The sequence below is a fragment of the Lycorma delicatula genome, chromosome 10 (assembly GCF_047948215.1).
Source record: "Lycorma delicatula isolate Av1 chromosome 10, ASM4794821v1, whole genome shotgun sequence".
Taxonomy (NCBI): Eukaryota; Metazoa; Arthropoda; class Insecta; order Hemiptera; family Fulgoridae; genus Lycorma; species Lycorma delicatula.
Genome location: NC_134464.1, coordinates 91,974,971 through 91,999,494, shown reverse-complemented (window position 1 = coordinate 91,999,494; position 24,524 = coordinate 91,974,971). Strand labels below are relative to the sequence as shown.

Below are 24,524 nucleotides of genomic sequence, written 5' to 3'. Positions count from 1 at the left end.
AAAAATTTGGCGAGAGCTTTTTTTATTTGAAAAAAGGAAACTTAGCTGTAAAATAATTTTATATCCATCTTACTGCCTGTTTTTTCTTACAGAAGATCAGCTGGTAAACAAATACAGGTGCCTAAAATTTTTAAAACAAAGTTTATCATTTCTTTTTTAATAAGGTTTACAAACAATCTGTTGTTTCAAAAATGAAATATTAATTGCATTATTAATTTTTGTTTTTTGTTTTAGGTGCTGGATAAAACAATTCTACTTACATGTTTTCTTTATTTGTAAGTATAATTTACATTACTAAAGTTTTTGTTTGTATTTAAATCATTACTTGAGATTTTTTAAAATTATTTTAATGAGCCTTAATTGTCCGTTTAATGAAGTACGCTTTTCTCAGCTAAACAACAATATATTAAATAGTATAATTGTATAATTCTTTATCATTGGTATGAATATATTCTACGAATAATATTTAAAACATCAATTTTTTCTCCAAACGTAGATATTGTATTATATATACTGTCTAACCTTATTTCTATATATTTATTGTATTTCCCTAGATTTCAGCTTCCGACGTTAATTTTTCTTCCAATTTATTGCTTCCCCTTAATCTAAATTAGGTAAGGATAACATTCAGTTTATCTTTGATTCATTCTTTTCTTGACACTTTATTTTATTTAGCCTGAATCAGCCATCTAAAACAGACTAATTACATTGTCAAACAATATTTTTTTACATTAAATTTTATTTATTATATTCAAGATTATAATTTTTCAAACAAATTTGAGCCTATCGTCCAGAAAAAATTTAGTTACATTTTACTCAATATTCTGACAGTCTTATTGTACATTTAACTTTATTCATTGTTCTTTATTATGGAATAATCTATACTGCATTGCATATTACATTATATTCACTTGTATAATGCGTGACTTTTTGTATAACGCATTCATTTGCAATCCTATTATTTGTACGTCATATTGAGATGATAAATCACTTATTATTGTCATTGAATTATTGTAACATTTCATATATAAAAAATCATAACATGATTTTCTGCGGACGTTATGTTCAAATTAAAATAATTTTTTCTTTATTTATTAAATGAACTTTCATCTTACTCCTTAATATACGACGTTGTTTCAATTCCGTCACCGGCTAACATTTATTTATTTTTTATTAATTTCTGTTCAGACTTCATAGAGTGAACATGAGGCATGGCATTTTCACACACGCTACTTTTCATTCATCGAGGTTATACGTCTTCAATATTTATCAACAATACTATAATAAGATTATTATTAACTTATTTATATTTATCAATGTATTGTAACAAGACCGGTATACCGATCCTGAGTAACGGATTCCTCTCAATTATTATGAAAGTAATATAAAGGACAGTAATTGGAGGAGTCCAGAAAGGCACAAAAAGAACCGTTTTTGTAAATAATAAGTCTGTTCTACAATTGAATTTTGTTATACTGCCCGCTGACACAAAATAAACATCTTTTGTACGGTGAGAAGAGACCAGGTTTGGAATTCATGGGAACAAAAGCCTTGGTCAACTGCTCTCACGCTTCGACTTGGGTCCGGTCCGACAAGTAAAGAGGCTAACATTATAAATAGTCAGTAAGACCGGCTAAAAAAGTTAGAAACAGTTCTGCGAGGAGTTAAGTGAAGAATCATTGTTTATTAATTGTTCATTTGTTCATTGTTTAATTTATATTTTTATATCATATTATTTTTTACAATCGTGTTACTTACACTCTTGGACAGTCTATACGAATAGTTACTGCTTAATTCATACACTTGATTTTTTATAAACCGAAGAAAAAATCGCACGGGATCGGTTCGGCCCAACGTGTAGGCACGTCACACAAGCCCTGTCTATCAGCGGGGAAAATTTCATTAAACCAATCACTTACACCGTTATGTCAGTGAGAAGGCACCATCTTGGTGCCATATTAAGTTCTGTGATTTGTATTGCAGTTGAGGAAAGATTTCCTGGGACGATTTTCCGAGAACTATGCAAAAAAGACTCTTTTCATTGCCTTCGGACACATTCGGTCGTCCTGTACTCTTCTCTTTACAAATAGAGTTACTGATTTCAAATTGTTTATATAATATAGGAATGTTATTCTTACTCGGGATCACAACAAAACTTCTAACGGAACGCACGTTGAACGATAATAATAGATCTATTTTGTAAACTGCAAAACACAGACGCTTTCTGTTGTGGGGGGGGGGGGGGTCGCCGTCTTTGCTACTAGCGCTTTTAAGCAAAAGGTACTACAAGAAACAGTTTATAAGTTTGCGTACAGCTAAAACTGTTTGAGTTGCTCTTCCATTTCATGTATAATTAATCTACGTATATGAAACTTGTTAAATATTACATAGCTTTAAAAACCCCATTTTCATTTTGAAACGTAACAGTATTAATATCGAAAAATACTTATATTGCGCATTTAATAATTTACTATAGAGATCAAAGCTTGAGTGTAGGAATATTTTAAGAAGAGAGGTTCATTTCTTTTTGTCGGATTGAAATTTACTCAATTTTATGTAATATATTTTTTTTAGATAAACTTTTTTCTTCTTTTTCTTCTTTTCTTCTTCTTTAGGTTTTCTTCTTTTTTGGAGTAGTTTATTAACACTGACATACAAAAATATATGTAATCCTAAATTCCTTATTTTTTAATTTTTTATTATATTTAATTAGTTCATATTTAATTATTCGGCGCTTTTTATTTGAAATTATATGTTTCACATTCTATCCAAAGTTTCGTATAACTTAAGAATATAAATATTTAAGTCTGTGAATGTCATCCTATCCTGAATTTCTGTGCAAATTGCACAGAAATTCTTCGTTCTAGACATTTGGGAATAACATTACTCCTAAGATGTTATTACCTGTGACTTCTCAGGAATAATATTTCCCTTTATAACATATTTAATCTCACAGCTAGAGTCGCGTCCGCCTATATGAAGCAAAACAGCCAAAAAATCATCTGACAGACCACTTTGTATTTTAAAAGCTTACACTGACTTTTTGAGGGAACGTTTTTTGTAAGTAAACATTTTTTTAATACATTAAAAATTAAATTTTAAAATTATTATTAATTAAAAATATTAATTATCAAATTAAAATTGTTATTAAATTAGTACAGTTAATGGATAATTTTGTTATTAATAAATATCTTTTGTTACCTCCAAAGTTAGATTCTTAGAAGAAATCAGCAAAACATTCCAAATCAAGAGAGAATTAAAAGAAGGAAATGGTCTGTCACCCGTTCTTTTTAATAATAATTATGAAAAACATTTTCGGAGAATAAAGAAATAATACTATATACCAAAAAGCGGGATAACAGTTAAACGTTTACATTTGTTCATGTTTTATCTTTAATAGCTGGAACAGAGGAAATTGCAATATCCGAATTGAAAACTTTAAAATTTTAGCTAACCAGGCTGGTTTCCAATTTTTTTCGCACAAAAAAAACCGTATGAGCAGGTTCTATTTCATGTAATTATAAAATCTGAAATAATTCTGTCAACTTTATTAATCTTTTATTGCAAACGTCTATATCTGTCAAAGTACTCCGTAACAGAAAATATCTTCAAAAAATTGCATGATCTTATAAAAATGATTCTTTTCAGGTTATCTACATCTGTCTCCCTTTATATTGCGCTCATTAATTTAAAAATATAAATTTATTATATGTAATTAATCTATTTGTAAACTTTTAGATCAAAGGTGCAAATTTATTACAAAGGTAATTTAGTAAATTTAATTTATATGTTACACGGGTGAATATATAGAAAATAATTATTTTTTGTGTCTTATATTTTCTCTTGCATTTATTTTCCCGTAATTTTAAAAAATAGAGAGCAACTCGATTAAATCTGGTTCTCTATATTGGACTCAGCCAGGCCCTTTCCTTTACCTATACATAACATAATTATAGATAATGATAGTAATACATATCAAACGATAGTTCAAAGCCTAACAGCTCATTTCATGGATGAAATGAGCTGTTAATTGATGAAATTGTTTTACTACTCGTCTAATCTTTTATAATTCGTTTTCTAAAATTAGTGTTCAGTATAATTAAATAGTTGAAAATTATCTATTACGAATGATTTTCAATTAAAATTATTAAATGATTATTATTTAACTTGTAAGTCAAAAAGAAACATGTTCATAAAGAGTATAAGGAAGTGCAGTATATATTTATAACTAAAAGTTTTGTATCTTAGCTATTTTTGCTGTTATCCGAAAACTCTTAACAAACCTACTTATGATTTTCAATGATATGTTTATCTGGAATATATGGGACAATACTTGTAAAAATCTTATCTTAGTCTATAACAAGGCGATATATTTTTGTGATACAAATTGAATACATATATTCGACTGGAAACAAGGTTATTTGTTGTCGAGAAAACACATTTTGATTCAGCATTCACTGTGTTGTTAGAACCTCTCGGAAACGGAAAAGCATTGTTACTTAAAATGACATCTTGAAATATTGTCCGTTCCATGATTTAGCGTTCGCTCATTTTCTCTCTCAATCACTTTCTGTTTGCGTGTGTGTAAAGATTATTTTTCAAGATGTTTTTGTCCCGCGTACATGCACATGCACACACACACACGCGCACACACACATACATTGCTTTTCGTATAATTTCATAAAATGCATTTGTTTACGAATAATATTATATATTAAAATGACTTTTTTTAATCTTTTAAACAACTTCGTACTTTATAGTATTTTTATTGTAAGGAATTAATTTTTTTCTTAATGAGTCATTGTTTTATTCGTATTCAAAGCTTTAAAAAGTATATAACTTTATAGTACTTGTTTTTATTTAAATTATTACTATGAAAGTGGTTAAAAAAGTTTTTAAGCTAAAAAGAACTCTCGGCCTGTAGTTTGCGTAAATGAAGTGATTCTTGTAAAGAATGAGCGGCTGAGTTTTATTGGGTTTTAAATCATACTTTCCGTTCTGTTAAATCTACGATCTGCAAGCGAAGGGTGAAAATTTACGGCTCCCTTATGGGTTAACAACGAGAAGAAATGACTGTTAGCTTTGCGAAATTTTATTGTTCACCAAATAATTTTTACCTGAGTTTTTTGTTTCCTTTATTCAGCACTCATTCAGATACATATCTTCTACTATATCCGTACTTCACTTAAGAATTGATTTTATCGTAAATTATTATTTTAATGTATCGTACTTCAAAATTACTCTTACATTAATTTGTTTTTTTTTTCTACTTTTAACTACGTTAGAATTTATTTTGAATGATGTATGCGTTCTCTAAACTCAGTAACTATAATATAAACACGAATAAAACAACTAGTAAGAATTTGGCATAAAAATGTAATAACAAAATAATTTTTTTAAAAATTAAAGATTAAAAAAATAAATAAAATTACATTTTCCAGCCAATAAAAAATAATTATAATTATAATAATAATAACTTACCCATAAGCATCAATGTGTTATTTGTGTTTGTACGTATATGTGTGCGTGTTTTTTTTTTAAGTTGTCTTTTCTGTACGTGTTTTTCTCTTTCTCTATATAAATTTATTAACAGCGGCGTATATTTTACATACAGCAAATCCTTGGTTACCTGTTACATGTATTTTACTTTTTGTTATACCTTTATTTTCGTATATGAGTTTATTCTTTTATAATCTTAATATTTTTAATTTTGCCCCCGTACACTTTCTTCTAAAATGTTTTGTACTTTCTTTGGGATTTGTTTTCCGGAATTAAGTAAGACTAAGGAGGCGAAGTACTGAGACTAAGCATAAGTGGTGAAAAATATTCTAAGGTAAACTTTTTCTTACAGCTTGAATAGTGCATAGAATATTTTTTTAGTATTTTTGGGGATATATGTATTCAGTTTCTTCATAACGTAAAATACGTGATAATTTTTTTTTTATATAGCATTTCGCGGTTATATTTTTTATTAGTTATTCAACTGTGTGATTGTAAATTCCCTAAATACAATTCACTTGTATTTACATATAACAGTTTTTGGATGTATGTGTTTGGGAATAACAGAAAATTTCTCTAATTTATTTTGTAAAGAATTATTTCTATTTGAATGTCTATCGTTGGGATATTGTTGGTTAATTTTTTAAATTTTATTTAAAATATTATAATAGAAATTTATACTTCTTCTTGACTTTATTTTGTCGTTTTCTAAACTTTTTATGTTTAAATTAAATTTTACTTTAGGTGTCTTTGAAGTGATAAAAATTTATAATAATAAAAGTGCGTTATACAGGGCGTTTCAGAATGTTCTTAGGAGTTACAAAAATTCAATACAAAAACGGTATTTCACGTTCCTAAATGAAAGTTGTACGAGGTGATGCAAGGACTCAAACAGTTTTTGTTAAATCTATAAATGTTCAATATGTGCCCCTCTGGTGACACGGCACACAACACGAAAGTCTAACTCTTGCCAAACTGTTCTAACATGTCATTTTCGATAGAGTTGATTGCATTAATTTTGCGATCCTTTAACTCAGCGATATCGTGCGACATTGGTGGGATAAACAGCGTATCTTTCACATAACCCCGGAGAATGAAATCACATGGCGAGAGGTCTGGTGATCTTGGTGGCCACAGCATAATGTGTTAGTCTTCTTCAGACGCACGTTCTATCCAGCGCCGAGGTAATGTTGTGTTATGGTACTGTCGAACCTCGTTATGAAAACGGGCAGGAAAACCATCTTGCGTTGAGTAGCTGAGGCATAAGCCATAATTGTAGCATACCCAGGTATATCATGCCGGTTACTGTCGTTACTATAAAACGAACGGCCCATACACTGCCTCACGAGAGATCGCACAAAAGACGTTTACTTTCGCAGAATCCCGAATGTGTTCCACATAAGCATGTGGGTTTTCAGTTCTCCAAACTCGCACGTTATGACGGTTTACTTTGCCGCTAATATGGAAAGTAGCTTCGTCGCTGAAAATTATCTTGTTTAGAAAACCTTCATCTAACATCTTTTCCTGTAACTGTAAACAAAAATCGAGCCTACGTGTTTTATCTCATCAGAAAGACGCTAAATTGAATATTGTACGGTGTGTATAATAAACGTTTACGGAGAACTCTCCACACTGTTGTTTTCAGAATTCCTAATTCTCAGCCTGCAGCCGCAGTCGATTTTGACGGGGTGCGAATGAAACTTGCACGCACACGTTCGACATTGACTTCTGAGGCTGATGGACGACCAGTTGATTTTCGCTTGCACAAGCAACCGGTTTCACTGAATTGTTTATACCGTGCACGAATTGAATTGTCACTTGGTGGCTCCTTATGAAATTTCAACCGAAACGCACGTTGCACAGAAATTACTGTGCAACTATTGTACTATTACTTCAAAACTATTTGAAGTACTCTTTCGTACAGTGCTTGTTTTATTCTTATGAGTGAAATAGTTTTTTGTTAATGAATTTTCGAAACTCTAAAAAATATTATGAAACGCCCTGTATTATTCCACTAGCATCCCCATGGCGGCTTCACCCACGCAATATTCTTATCGAACTGCAAAACTGAAAATAGTGTTTTTGTAATTACGTCTGGATTTCAGTTTTCGCTATACGTAACTTACAGGATAAAAAATAAATTAACTTGTGTGAGTAATACATTTTTGGTATAGACAAATTATAGTCATTCACTTTAATTTTATTATCGTGCTGATTTATAGATCGGTGAGGTTATCGGGAATAATCCAGGAGAAATATCTTAAAACCTGTGACGATAATTACAGTTGTACATCTCTGAACGGGATCGATTTATTTGTTGTATTTAAACGTTAATCCGAGAATATCACACTGTAAAATACCATTAATTTTCTATTTATATTGTGCAGAATCCTAAACCGTCGTAAAATCGGAAACTGCTAAATTCATCAGTAACGTTTTTAATGTGATTATCGTAAAGATTTAGTTACATCGCAGAAACTTTTGACATCGCAGTACGCTCTTAATTACAAATATTAATTCAGATTATCTATTTTTTATTGTTTTACACAAAAATTAATTAGATGGTTTTTTCAGAAGGTTTTGTAATGTAATTAATAATTCATAGCCCTAGCAAAATTCAGATCATATTATAGTAATAAGATCATGTAGTAATAATAAAATACGAATTATTTCTTCTAATTTGTTTTTATAACTGTTTTCTTTTTTCAATTAAAAAAATTATTTTTCATTTCGTTTATAATATGATTATTAAAAAATTATGAATTCCGAATAAAAATAATATTTTTTTAACAAAACAACTTTTGTCATTAACTTGTGTTTCTTAAATAATTCTAAGATGTAGGTGTTTTAGAAGAACTCACTTTTAATGTGCGTAGTCTTAAACAAATATGTTTTGATGTGCGTAATAAATAAACAGTTTTAGATGAGATATTGTTGAGTACTGATCAGATCCGTTTTCACGATACCACTTTGTTTTTCTGAAGACAAAGTTTAGGTTCGTTAACTACTAATTGCAGTGTCGACAACACTGGTTTGAATGGTATTTGTGTTTTCTTAAGTTAGAAATCGCTGTTTTTAACTCATGCCGACGTTTTCCTTGAAAGCCCTGTTAATTAGTTCCCTAACTGCAAATGACATTTTGGTGTCTAAAACTACTAAAGAAAATTAACTTGCTGAAAATAATTAGGTTATTGTGGTGAAGGATCTTTTCCTTTTTTTCGTAATGAACTTTACAACTTATAATTTTCTTCTTTTCTTACGTCAGTTACCTTTTTTTTTTCTTTTTTTTCAACAACTAGTTTTATTCGGTAATTTTTTTGTTATAAATGTTGAAATGAGACTGTTTTCTTTATGTCTAGATCATTAATATTGATTTAATTCTCTCCTGATACGTACGGTTGAACATTTTTATCATTAATAACGTCTACTGTAAAGAAAGAATTATTCAATTTCTCTCGCAGATGAATAATATGAATAATAAATATACCATCAATGAAATATCCTTTTTATACATTAATAATATTCCATAACGGTAGGTTTTTTGAATTTTGTGTGATAAATTACTCGTATTTTCCCTTGAAAATAACTCTGTGAGAGTGATTCATGAAGAATTTAACAAACTTTCAGGACATGTTCTACTGGTAAAAAAAAAATAAACTTCATATAAAAATGTTTGGAAACGCTTCGTTAGCGAGTGTCAGCTGCCAAAAGATTTATTTCTGATTTCTGTGCCTTCAGTAAATTAAACCAAACAGTATTTCTTGGGACCCAAGTTAATGGATAAATATAGCGATTGTTTAATTAAAATTTGACTGAAATTTGAAAAAATTAAATCCAAGAACTTTGTTTTAAATAGTTTTCGAGAAATTTGGAATGAAAGAAAAACAAAGATGATCGAAAAACACCCTTTTTTATATTTGGCGTAAAATAACTTTAAGTGAATAAACAAACAAATAAAAATTTTAAACGTACATGGAGAAAATTTGATTCTTAGTAAAATATTACGAATAAAGTGTAGAGAGATTAAATGCAAACGTAAGAATTTCAAAGTGTATTATAAACAAAACATATTTAATACTGAAAATATTATTTCGTTTAATACATAAATCTTTCACCCTTTTATATCTTTTGTTTTTAATAAATTTAGAAATCTTTATAATTTTATTCATTTCTTTGGACTTTATTCACTTTCATTTAAGAAAGTTATTTTACGCCATATATAAATTAGTATGTATTTTTACTGAAATCTTACGTATATACTTGAAAAATTATTAAAAATAGATTTCCGGAGGAACCTATTTTCTTTTCTTTCTATTTTTTCAGGTCAAATTCATATAAAATCGTTAAATTTACCTCTTAATCTTACTTCTTCGACAAAAGTCGATCGCGAATTATGTTTTACCCCAATTGTAAGTTCCCTTTTTCCTTCCTTTCAAGAACGAAGAAGAGGGAACGAGCCCAGCAGCCACCTACAGCATAGAAGAACGAAGAAAGAAGAAACCTGCACTTTCCCCCGTTCAGCCCTTCAGGGCTACGGGAACATCAAGGTTATCGGTATGTAATTTCGATTACTGCCGAGTCTCAGAAAGTGCAGGCAAAAGAAGAACGAAGAAATTATCTGAAGAAGAAGAAGAAGAAAGAAGACTCACGACGTCACGGACTGGAGTCCGGAAAAAGAGCCCAGCAATTTTTCAATACCCAGCAATTTTCTCGATGGGGCGGCTCTCCACTTCTCTTGTGCCGTTTCTACTTACTTAAGTCCACATTCCGGACCGCAAGTTAAATCATTTAGGGTTAGTTTACTGCGTTAGTTTATTGTGGTACTAGGTTCTATATTGGGCGTTTCGGCCTTTCATCTGGAGGTCCCGGGTTCAAATCCCGGTTAGGCATGGCATTTTCACGTACGCTACAAATCATTCATCTCATCCTCTGAAGCATACCTAACGGTGGCCCCGGGTTAAACAAAAAAAAAGGGTTCTATATCGGTAACCCACCGGGTTGGTCAAGAGGTGAACGCGTCTTCGCAAAATCAGTTCGTATTAACTAAAAGACGAAAAAATATAAGAAGTGTTTTTGTGTAATATTTTGGGTAAAATCGTGTAAATTAGCTGATTTCGAAGTCGAAGTTCTCAGGTTCAAATCCTAATAAAGGTACTTTTATACGGATTTGAATACTAGATCGTGGATACCGGTGTTCTTTGGCGGTTGGGTTTTAATTAACCGTACATCAGAGAAACAGTCGACCTGAGACCGGACAAGACTGCATTTCATTTATACACATACATATCATCCTCATATCCTCTGAACTAATACCTGACGGTGGTTCCGGAGGATCTATATTAGTAAGAAAAACTTTATTCTTCAGAAGCTTTCTAATATATCACGTAAATTTATTTTTAGTGAAAATGTATTCTCTTTTTCCTAACTGTATTTTCTTTTCACTCGACCAACAATTTAACATCCTCTATAAGCTGTTTATTTTTTTGTTTGTTTTAAATTGAGAAGTTTGTTTTGATGAAATGAAATTCGACTTTATGATCTTGTTTCTTTTTTTAACCCTTTATCGTTTTAAATGCATTTAGAAATTGAATCAGCACTATACTTATCGACTATTTATTATTTACATTTTTCCCTATTACAACCAATATTTTTATGTTCGTTGCATAACACGTTTATAAATTTTTGTTTTTAATTTATCGTAGATAATAGTTTAACATTTAAATTTTATTACAAAGATAAAAGCTTTTCGTTTTTCCACTTTTGAACATCCAGGTAATTAAAAGTAGGAATTTGTCTTTTCAATGTTTCAATTATTATTTTAGTGCGAGAAATAAATTTTATGTGAGTTCAGTCACATACACGCAAACATATTCAGTTTCAAAATATTGAAACAGCAATGTTTAATTAAAATAAAATAGACTTGAATTGAATACCAAAATCTACTTACGAAACTGCTAAGTACCATGAATATTTCAAAAAATAATTTTGGTAATTGAATTTTTACTGAAAGATATTTAAATAGGTTTTAGGCACCTGCAAATTAAGACTAATTCTTTCAATTTAAATGCTCTCAGTTGGCGTAAGTATACTATTTTAACATACTCGTACATAACAGTTTCTTGTGGATAGTTTAATCAGAATGAGCGCTGACCCCAAAGAAATATAAGCCCACAGCAGGAGACAGCCATATCTAAAACATCTTCACGGTATGACCTACCCTGTTGGACATACCAACATAACTGTTTTAAACAGGACTTTTTTTGCAATATTGAGTTATGTAAGCTTGATTTAGATCTATTCACTGGCTTTAATTAAAACACTTATGACACATTGCCATAAGACAGGAAAAAATATTACCACCAAATATTTTTTGCAGTAGATACTTCGCTTATCATAAGGTTTGAATAATTTAACGAAAATTTATTGAATAATTGTACGAAGAAAAAGTTTTGAATAATTGCACATACGTAATTTATAAAATCATTTCAAATTTTGGATATTCCTTCTGGTGAATATTCTATTACATTAATTTAATTACATAAATTTAATACATTCTTTGTAAATATTTATGAAGGTTGTCATAACCTAATAGATACAGCTAGCAATGTGACACAAGTCGCTCTCAATTGAAGTACTTAACCGTTACAAATAATCCTGTGTTATAAAGCAGTTATACTGCTTTATGTTAAGACGAAAAATCAACCGAAACGATAATGAAATTCAGCTCAACAGATTAAGCTTCGTTCTATTTACCATAGGAGATGGCTGTATAAGAAGCATCATTATTTTCAGAGAAAGTAACTATTAATAGTTGTACTTTAATTTAAAATGATTACATGCGTCATAACCATAAAAAGTCTAGATTAAAGTAGCGTAAAAAACTGTATTTCTTTAAATTAAAGTTAAATTTTTTTTTAATTTAACTTTATCAATTTATTTAACATTGCAGTGTTATTTTAATATCTTATTTTTAATGTAACGTAATAATGTAAAGTAATAATGAGATTGTAAATTTAAATAACATAGGAAAAATGTTAACTGAAACCACCGCAACATTATTCGTATTTAATTGTAAACAAACCGTTTCCATGACGATAAATGAACAATTTAGTAATCCTTCACAATTCTTCCTAATTATTTATTTTTATTTGTACCACAACAGTTAATTATCGATTAATAATTAAAAACGTGTAAATGAAGACTTTTTAATTAAAAATTCATTTCCAAGGTGATACACACAACTGTATAGGAAATCCAACCTATTGATTTGCCATAATTTAAGGCAGGAAAATTATTCTTGTAGTCAGTTAATAAAATTACAAATAATAATTAAATTAATTTCTTTATTAAAAAACGAGATTGCCATAATGTAGGAAATCTGTTTTATTCTTGGTGAATTAATTCATCACAGAAGCTTTGAATAAAATACAGAAACTCTATTTTAGTAACTAGGAAGTAAGTAAACACTGAAAAAAATTTATATTACATTAGATGCTTTTAACTGCAAAATATGAAAACGGTTTATTAAAACCATATATATATATATTTGTTCAAAGATCGCTTACTGCGCCAAGATTGTCCAGGAAGCAATTTTGGTTCGACTGGAGGAAGTGTACTTTTAAAGACATTACAACCCAAATTGTTGTAATTTCACTTTTAAGTACATGAAACCAGGAGTATTCCCCATGCCCTTGACGTAATTCTTAATTAATCCTAGTTTGAATGTAACGAGACACACATTTTTAGGATTAAACAACGGGTCATGTTTTACATTAATAATTTAGATCGTTGTTTTATGATTCTAATACTACAGTACATACAAAATAGAGAATAATACATAAACGTGTATGTCATATGCAGAGGGTAAAACAGGATGTATTCTACGAAAGATGATGAAAATATCTACCTTCTCTGATTCTCTCGCGTTTCTCTTACCCCTTCCCTTATTCCTTTGCTCTTTTACCCCCGTGTCTTTCTATTTAGAACTTGCTTACGCGCCAACATATTCTGTTTGAATCTCCATGAAATGAACATCTGGTAATTTCTCCTCCTTTTGATAAATATCAATATTCCCCTTTGGTTCTTACACTATGAATGTGGTTTCAACGTAATTGACAGCTGAATGAGCAGAAACCTTTGAAAGAGAATATTTTTATTAAGAAGGTGTTTCGATTTACTTATTATCTATAAATAAAAATTATAAACAAAATAACGATAAAATAGTTACTAACTCGAAAACGAAGGCGTTTATCAAGAAACAGTTTTCAGTTTTCGTCATCATTTTTCTGGTACATATTTACATTAAAATCATGTATTATACGTCCACCTTCCTACTTAAAAAAAAAAATTAAGTTTGATTCAATGAGGCGGATCTATGATGGCAGACAAAATTTTTAAATTTTAAATTTTTAAAAGCAGGTTTTAATATATATAGCAGAAGATAAATTTTGTTTCTAAATTTGATTAAAACAAAATTTATCTTCTGCTATATATATTAAAACCTGCTTTTGAAGAATTTCTCAACTGATGTTTAGTAAGCAGATAGAGGAAAAATAGTTTACTTCCCAGTAAATATTTGTAATATAATTGTAATATACAAAAAATCATTATACAATGTGCAAGAATCATTTTTGTGTTACAATAAATTAAACGCAAATAAATTTAGTGTTGATTACAGTCGGCTATAATAAAATATAAAAACGTGTAATCATGGAAACGTATTTATGTCGATTAGATTTTTTTCTATTATTAGTTTAATGTCAAAAGTATTCGGCTTCAGTCTAATCTGTAGAGTACCCTGGTTGTAGTTTATTTATTTTTTTTATAAAGTGAGGGGATATATATGTTTCTGTAAACGAAATTTAGATCGTGCCTTTAACGTCCAACCATCCATACAGTAGCTGTTATTGAATCAAATAAATAAGAGGATTCGTGTACTCACGTATTTTCTCTTTCCACTCTTATTTTCATTTGTAATTATACTTTCACTTGCTCTTACAGCAAATAAATTACATTTACCACTTAATCTGACATCACCTCTGAGACTGTATATTAGAAAGATTTCATTTTGTTAAATAATAAATTTAAAAAATATGTAAAGTGTGTGTGTGTGTGTGTGTTTGTGTGTGTGTGTGTGTGTGTGTGTGTGTGCATGCGCGCGCGCGTGTGTGTGTGTGTGCATGTGTGTGTGTGTGTGTGTGTGTGTGTGTGTGTGTGTGTGTGTGTGTGTGTGTGTGTGTGTGTGTGTGTGTGTGTGTAAAAATCAAAATATACCTAATTTTTTTCGCTAGTTTTTTTAAAAATAAACTTTCCAATTTATAAATACTGTCTGTCTAAGGATAAAATTAATTTCTAACTATTTTAAGACTTTTTTATGGTGTTGTTAACACGTTTTACTTAACGTGTTAGAGAAAACAGAATTATTACAAAATTTTATTTCCAATAAACATTTTTATGAAGATACAATTTTAAAAACTATTAATTTGGGGTTTTTATTTTAACCCTGATTTATTATTAAACCAGCCGTCATAAAACATTGAAATTTCTTACATACACTCATCGTAATAATTATAATAATAATTTGTTAGTAGCAGGATTAAATGTTATTCAAATAGAATTATTGATAATATTTTTTTCATTTTTTTTTCTAAAAAGTAAAGATAACGCTCTACCAGCTCTGTCAAGCTATACACTGGCCTCGGGCCAGACAATCCAACTACATGTACTACGCAGCAAGTCGCCCGTCACGAAAGTGACGTCGATCTAACATTCTCCCTGTTCGGAAAAGAAATTTGGCGGTTGTAGGGTCAGTGAGTGGTGATCCCCAAACGGATGACTTGGCGTTAGCGTCCAGAGCAATCAGCACTCTGGTGCCCGGGAGACCGTCCATAATCCTGCCCACCTTCGCCAGCAAGTCATCGATATTCCATCCAAGGTGAAAGTATTCCGACACTAGTACGACATCGAGCGTACCCCTTGTGATTCGCACGACAGTGAATTGCTCATCGAACCGATGGGACATCCAGAAGACAACATCGAATCTGAGCCATCCGCAATCGCGGAGAGCGGCCATCCCCCACGGTAATGAATAAACATCCACGACCGCGTACGGCTCCTGGACCAAGAGGATCTCGAGTTGTACTCCTCAAGGAGCCTGCCTCGTGGTTTCACCGGTGGCCGCCGGGAATGATGCAGATTTAACTGCCCCAGGCCCAAACGTTCAACACGGTGGAGTTCGTCCTCAAAGGCTTACCCCAATTCAGGCATCGCCATAAGCTTTATTTTTCACAGCTGTTGCCCGAGCAATATCATACGCTCTGAACTGCCTACCCCCGATACGGTGTCCAGCATCGCTGCCCTTCACTAACGGCGGCGTACTTGTCAGGGCAATTGGCTGCCCTGTGCCCCGGAAAAGCATAGTGACCACACATCTACGACAGCGCTCTGCAGCGGAGAGAGGTGTGACCAAAGCCCTGACACTTAAAGCATCGGGCGACATTTATACGGTCGACGACCCTACATGAGATCCACCCGAAAAACAAACGTCCACCGGCCACCAAGACCTACCGGATATTTGGCGAGGTCTACAACACCCAAATGACTCTTTGGGGATTCCTTTCTCCCCAGCTGCCGAATCACCTTGCTTTCTCGAAGGAAATCTTCGACGGCCATATCCAATAACGGATTTCGACCGTGCACTGCCTTGAGGATTTTTGGCTCCTCCTTGCCCTTGTCGCCCTTGTCATATCATACACCAATGACGTCACAGCTTTCCCCTCCTTTGGAGAAAAAAATAATCGGTAGAAATTACTGAAAAATATTCCTCCATATTTTCCAGTTATAATATAGTTTAACGTTCTTAATCTACTTCTAGAATATAAAATATCTAGCGCCTAAATTTATAATACAACTCAATTATTTGCTTATTTTATAAATAAGATGTTGAATTGAAACCAACTATTTAATGAAATTATCGAACGTGCATTTGCATTATCTTCAGTAGAGGTGAACATCTCAGACTCTACAAGAATACATTTCATTTACACTCACTCATCATCCTCATTCAGATAATATTTTAGAGGATGAATGAGGATGATAAGTATGAGTGTAAATGAAATGTAGTCCTCTAAAGTATTATCTGAAAGGTAATTACCGGAGGCTAAAAAGTAAAAAAAAGAGAATAGTGGTGAAATGCGGGTAGAGTTTATTCATATTTTTTCATATTTTCTATTGGCTTTCTTTAAGTAATAAAGAAACCTGAAAATTACATAAAAAACTGTTAATATGGAATCAAATCAATTTTCTTCAATCTATCAATTCGTAAAACGTAACCATTTAAATTTTTTTTCCTTTTCATGATAATAATATTGCTATAAAGTATCTTTTTGAATGAGAGACTCATCAGATATTTTTATTGTAAGAGAATCATCGTAGGTAGAGATGGTATTTGGAAGACATTGACCATTAAGTACGATGTGATTCGTGTACAAAGCGTATTCTTTTATCCTCTAATGATCATTCCTGTTATAAAAATAAATAATAAAAGATTAAATATTTAATTTAACATCTTTACATCATTTACATCTTTAGATTTAAAAAAAAAATGGTAGTACCTATTTATTTATTATTAATTTATTCGTCAATGATAAAATAATTTATAAAATGCTGGGAAAATGCATTAGATTTGTTTTAGTGGACAAAATTCCAAATATTTTTAATTATTTAATATTGATTATTGTTTAATGAAATTAAGCAAATGGTTTATTTTGTTTAGTAGAGATATCTACGAAGTTAATATAAGAGTAAGTAATTAATGTAATTTTACTCCGTGATTCCATAAACGTTGTAGTTATTAACCTAATGGATTTAATCGGTTTGAAAACGCTCGTTTATACTGTGTATAATCTGTACTTACATTGTATATATATATATATATATATATATATATATATATATATAGTTTTATATATAATTTTATATAAATAAAAAAGTCATTATACTTTATATATTCTTTACACAATTTATTACAAAATTTCTTATAGTAAAATTACATTAACATAATTATTTTCAGATTACAGAATGATGGTAATTTGATTAATATTCAAATGATGTATATTTTAATACAAAAAGTTTTGTTTTTTAGCTTCTACATTATTTTTTTTTTTCTATCTTAGCTAAGAAAGTAAGCTTTTATGTAACGATTAAAACATAACATTTTACTTTTCGTTCTCAGAAACTATGTTAGATTGGAAAATGGGGAAGAACTATTAAATTTTAACTGTTGTCGTGTTCCGTATGGTTAAAGTTTTAATCAATAATAGTAAACTTCTAATTAGTTTTTAAAAGTTAAGGAAACAAATTTAAAAGAAACAGTCCTGGAAAATGGATGTATTTTGTTGTGGAAGGGAAAACGACAAATATTTTTTTTATATGTGTATTTTAGAAGGAAGGCCGAACTTTACCCAGTTGGTACGTCAGTCGTTACTGTAACTATGTAGACGTTGAATAAAATAAATTAGTCTTGAATCAGATTTACAGGCAGATATCATTCTACAGATCACGAAAAAGATTTTACAGACCTCGGATAAATGACATTATTGAACTCAAAACTCAATGGAATTCAGAAAATTCAAATCACTGATTGAAGAAAAGGGGTGTTTTTTGAGTAAAACCGAACGATCTTTACGTGGAAAAACACGGCCGTGTTTTTGACTTGAGAACCTTTCTATACAACGGTCTTATTCGACCAAAATTTAATTGGGAATTAGAAATGTTTATCCTGATAGACAGTATACTCTGTGTATCATTCCTTAAAATGGAGTATTAAATTCCTGATTTTTATTATTTATTCAATTCTTTTGTACAGCCGTGATGCATCTGAACACCTAACCTTCAAGTAACACCAGGTTAGACTTTCTTCTTTGGAGAATGATGACTAAAATCTGATTCACATCTATACTGTATTCGGTTTGGAAATGAAGGGTGTATAGACTCCGAATCTTATCAATCTTCTTTTTCTCGACAAACCGGACATAGGATGCTGGTTATTTTCAGGAATGTCTGAACGTTTTTTATAAATTTCCCGAAACAGACAAGCCCAACTTTACTCTTGCGGTTAAGGCATGTGTCGTGCCACGCATGATAGTGCACTGATCAACCGTTGACCAACTTATGCAACAAAAATGATAGTAAAAATGTTATCCAGAAACCAGCTAAGTATTTCTTGACGAACGCCTTTGCCCGTATTCAACTAGTAATACGTGTGAAGGTATACAAATAAATAAAAAATTATGCAGTATCTTTTTGGAACTGTAAATGTCTCAGGATTTATCCTATGTATGTGAATTCAGTGTGTATCGTGTGCGCGCGTGACGTACGAGTGCATATATTGGAGCTTCTACTTTAATGTGCTCCTTTTTAAACCTAAGTATTTTTATGTAAAAACAAATTTTGGTTTGAACACATGCAGTGTCTAATCTTGAGGTTAAATAAAATTGACTTTCATGAAAATTATAGTCAGTTAAATGACGCTGACCAAGATTGATATACTTTTCTGGCATCGGTTGTTTATTTTTATACAGCGAAAATACAATGATGCGTGGAAAAAGTTATAAAAATTCGAAAAAAATCCATATTTTTAAACTACTATCTGCTCCACCACCCAAATTTTTGTTCCCAGTGTATTTTTCTGGAGACACTTTCACCATTACTATTATAGGAAGACAAAGAAATTCTGTTAAAAATATGCAATAAATAATAAAAAGAAATTCTGTTAAAAAATACGCAATAAATAAAAAATAGCTTTTTATCGATTTTTAGATAAGTGGAAATGACTTTGGAGCAAAAATTTTTTTTAAACGGCATGATAAGCACGTACGCATTTATTGTGCGTAATATAAAGTAGGGGTTATGTTTGCAAATGTTCGAGAAAACTGACCCCAGATTTTTATTATGAAATTGCCCCGTATACAAGAGTCTGTACAAAATTTTACTAAAATCAGTTTATCCAGTCAAAAGTTATTAAGCTTAAAATACGCGTACAAACGTACGTACGAGAAAATGAAAAAAACATTTTCCTTTTATACATAGTATAGACTTATGAATAATATTTTGTGGCTCAAAAGCTTCCAAAATTACTAGATCAATTTCATTGAAATTTAGATATATTTGTAGTAGTTTATTTGAAGTTGTGCATCAGAAAATTTGATAAAAATTGTTTTAATCTTTCTTGAGTTACGCTTAATTTAAGGTCGAAAAGGTTTGACCTTATGTTTAATGTGCGGTGATGTATTTTTTAATACGCGCTTATGAGGTGAGTTACAGTGGTGAGTTAGTTGAAACTTGTTTTTATCTTATTGTAGTGATTTTTTGACGTGTAATTATTTTTTATGGATCAAAGGCTTTTTGAAAAATTTTACAGTAGAGTAAGCTGATACTGTTTTAAAATAAAACAAAATAAAATTACGATCGGTTTCTTTTCTTATGAATGAAAAAAGTAGGCCTTCAGGGTAAATTAATAACAGTGGATAAGTGTAATTAATTTGCTTATTTCGTTTTGAATAGCGATTACGAAAACCTTAGTTTGAAAACGTAAGTTCAAAGAAACATAAATAACTCCTCTTGGTATTAGGTGAATTACCAGTAAATGTTTGGTAATAATTGTTTGGAAATTATGGAAGAAGTAAAGGGTTAGAAGGAAATGTAAGGAAGGAGTAAAAGCGGCTTATGAGTTTATCTTAATGTCCGTTGTAGTTAGATATTTTTCGTTTAGATATAAGTTACATATGGTGTGACCTAATGATAAAGATTTTCTCTCAACTTCTATAATAGTTATAAAATTCCGTACATGTAATTTTTTAAAGAATTTTTGTTCTCCAAACGAATTAAAAATATTATACCATGTATAACAGTCTATAACGATCGAGTCAACATTAATGTATATCTGTCATGTTGGGGAGGAGCATATTATGCAAATGTACAGTACGACCGGTATTTTTATTACTCAGAAAAATATGCGCAAAATTATTCTTCTTGTTACGTGAAGTAGATAATATAGAGAAATTATTTATGATGAATAAAATGGATTGTTTCAAGGAATTATCGTAAAACAAGAGAATACGTTTTATATTGAATGATATAAGTATGACGTCGCACAAATTAATTATTTTAATTTAAATATTAATTTGTTATTTTAATTTTTATGGTAATTACCAACAAGTAATGGTGATACCTAATTTCTCAGAGCAAGTGGTTTTTTTTTACGTGAAAGTAGATGAAATGACAAGAAGAATAGTGATAAGGGGAGAGAGGCGGGAATGCTGCACAACACCAACACTGTTAGTATATATCTGGAGGAAATAATTACGTCTAACTGGGAAAAGGGGAATAAAGAACGGGGGAAGAAGAACGGAATTTGTACGTTTTGTTGATGACATGGCGGTAATGGAGAAGAGTCAAAGTAAACTAATTGAAATGCTGATACGCATTTAAAACAAAAATATCGAGAAGTAAGCAGGCATTTAATAAGAGAATACCGGTATGTGGAAAGTTAAACTTAGCGTTAAGGAAGAAATTAATGAAATGTTTTATTTATGTTATGCACTATGGACGATGAGAAAAGCAGACTGTAAACGAATTGAGGCTTTTGAGATGTGGATATGGAGCAGAATTATAAATTTCAGATCGCAAGACCATGTAACAAATGAAGAATCATTAAAGAGAATCGGAGAGCTAAACGTGATTTAATATAGGAAAAGGAACTGGCTAGGTATTGTACGAGAAGATGTTTATTAGTGGGTGCGATAGAAGGGGCTTGGTGAAGGGAAGGAAAGGAAGAGGAAGATAGAGATTTCAAATGATGGGTGGGTTTATGGAAAATAGAAAATATGCTGAAAAAACAAGGAAGTTAGCAAAGGATAGAACAAGCTGGATAGCAGCAGCCGTGATAGGAATGTATAAATTGTTTTAAAGTTTTTAATGTATTTATAAGATACTGTATTATGTAAAACAAAATTTGTAAAATTGATTATTTTTTTTAACTAGTACATTAGTTATTGTTCGGTGGCAAAGTCGGTGCAGACATTCTTTGTCAAGCTATCCAACTATTTCATTGTAGGAACTTCTTACCTATGTTACAGGTACTGACGATTACATTTTTCTGTAACTCAAAATAGATCCAAGGGTCAAGTTGCAATTTTTAGATTTTCGCTAATAGTCTTTCGGTGTTCTACACGTAGTATAGAAAATGATATGTACTATGTGAACACGCTGATCTTGCCGCATTTCCTTAATTTCTTGAGACAGTAGTATATATTTCTGTACTTTCTCGTTACGGATTTGTCCAATTTGGTCCGGTTCGGCATTCAGATTTCAACGAAAGAAATATTTTTCTTTCGTTGATTTTTCGATTTGTGCGATGTCCAGTTTATTGTGCTCGACAGTTTCATCAGTCGTTACTTCTCCCTTCCAGTACAAATTTACTCTTTCGTTTTCGATTACCGAATCCGGCTCATATTTCGAATAAGGCGTTTTTAATTGCGATAGTCCGTACTTCATAGCTATTTCTTTGTGTATGATCTTAGCCACGAGATCGTAGCGGGTGGTCCAATCTAAGGCTGTTAGCTGCGTGCATCCTCCGGTGTTGTGATCAATGTTCTGCTTTCCGCGCTGCGTGTCTGGTTATATTTAATGATATGCGCTTGGTGTAATTTCTGATATTAACAGTTGCATCTTGGATGTTGGACACGAATTCTTCTGTCTCATTGCACGTTTCCTCTTTGCAGCCACGTATGCAATGCTTTCTTGTCAACATGCGGTCGCTACAGCTTATATACATCTTCCGTTTATCTCTCATATGTTTCGTCTTGAGTATTATGTGGTGTATACTTTATTGTTAGCACTGATAACGGCTGCGTGTAAATTGATCGTTTCTTTTTTCGGAGCGTCGGGATGCATGTAGTGCGCATTTGCGATTTCGGCAATTCCTCCCCCTCCGTGTGTTCTCGGTAGGTTGGATCGTTCGACGCATCTATTCGGGTGAAAATAGTAGAACTTTAAGCTCGTCGTCCTGATTATTCGGTTCATTTCTTCGAGCTGTGTGGAGCAATACAGCTTCACTTAACGACTCCAAACGTGAAGGCCAATATAATTCTTATTATTTTACTTAACTCGAATACATTAACGTATAAATTTAAAGAGATTGGAAAGATTTTTTTAGGTCGTTAAGTATATTTATTATAAAGATTTCATTAATAAATTTGCATAATTTTTTTTTTTTTTTTTTGTAATTGTGCAACAGAACAGTTACAAAACCTTTGTATGCCACACAATATCACATAAAGTCACAAAAGAACACCCACATATAAATTAAAAATACAATATTCAAAACACAATAATAATAATAATAACAATTATGCAGTCAAATACAAAAAATAATTAGAACTCTAAAAACGGTAGCTACCGAGTGATAATAAAAACACATAGATGAAAACATCTAAAAACAAAAAGACAACATTACTAATACACTCCAAATAAAACAAGTTATAAGCAATAATCCTTAAAAAAACAATAATTTTAAAATCATGAAAGTGAGCATCACACCAAGGACAATGATCCATCGCCACGTAACCCTCTCAAATTTTTAACGAAGGTTGCCTCATCTTCCCAAAAGCTTAGCTTATCCTGGAACTCCACTGCAACACTGGTACACCGCTCAATCGGAGACACGGTGGAACCAACCGGCGTCACAAATTGCCTAAAAGACCTCACTGACCTGGCCTGGTTCCGCAAGACAACATGATAACGCGTCGGAAGTCTGTTGTGCAGAGCTTTATAAAAGAAAACCAAGTCAAAGTACGTTCTTCTATCAGATAACCTGGAAAGGCCTAATTGCCTCAACATATCCTCTCTATTAGCACCAACAAAACAATCTCCAAACTTAAAACGCATCCAGTTCAAGAACCTATCCTGAACACTCTCAACCAGATCAGAGGCAAAAAGTCGTGTACTATTCCACACCACGGTCGAGTACTCCAAGCGACTCCTCACCAAAGACTTGTACAGCAGGTTACAAGCGGAAATATTGCTAAACCGTCCACAAATCCAAAGGACAAGACCAAGGTCCCGGCGTGCTTTACTGACAATCCGAGCAACATATTCGTGAATATACAACTTCGCGTCAAATAAAACCCCGAGGTCCTCAACCAATGTCTCAGCGACAATAACGTGCGTACCAATCCTATAGCTGAAAACAGAGCTCGACGTCTTACGAGACAAAGTCAAATGTTTGGTCTTCCGAAAATTCAACGTTATAATAATAATTCATTGTTATAATAATAACAATAATAATAATAATTATTATTATTATTATCCAACATAAAATCTCCGCTTCTTGAAAATCAAAATAGATAGCGTCCACCTGGCCTCGAGATTCAATAACAGGACCAATTTTGTCAAGGAGGCGATTGATATTTGTGGTTGTGGAACGGGACTGCATGAAGCCGTGTTAAGAAGACGCGGCCAGGTGGACGCTATCTATTTTGATTTTCAAAAAGCATTTGATAAAATGCCGCATTACCTGCTCCAAAAGAAGTTGGCTGTATTTGGGTTCAGTGAGCGTCTTGTATAGTAGATCTCTTCATACTTGAATAACAGAACTTTTGCTGTTAGGTATGCTGGATGAACTTCCCAACGAGAATTCTCTGCAATATCTGGAGTTCCACAGGGTTCCAACCTTGGCCCGATGCTGTTTCTACTTTTTATCGATGATATTACTGAATCCGTCTCTGTTGGTCTGAGTATGTATGCCCATGGCCTTAAAATATTTCTCCAGATTAAAAGCTTACATGATCACCTAATGTTACGACATAATATTAACCATATTTACCAATGGGCAATGAGAAATCACATGCCGCTAAATTTCTCAAAAATAAAACATGTTCCGTTCTCCCGAAAAACTAACATTGCTTGCTATAATTATACAATGAATTCTTTTCTAATTAATATTGTAAACTTCATCACCAATCTAG

The 24,524-nt window shown here is 31.5% G+C and overlaps 1 protein-coding gene across 4 annotated transcripts in view; it reads left to right on the top strand.

Annotated features, from left to right (window-relative positions):
• LOC142331061 (protein qui-1) overlaps positions 1 to 24,524 on the top strand; it is an 889,030-nt gene that overhangs the window by 401,217 nt on the left and 463,289 nt on the right. For all 4 annotated transcript variants that reach the window (XM_075376703.1, XM_075376704.1, XM_075376705.1 and 1 more), the window contains one exon: positions 235 to 275. The gene's annotated coding sequence lies outside the window, so the exon portion shown is untranslated. The remainder of the gene's footprint in view (positions 1 to 234; positions 276 to 24,524) is intronic.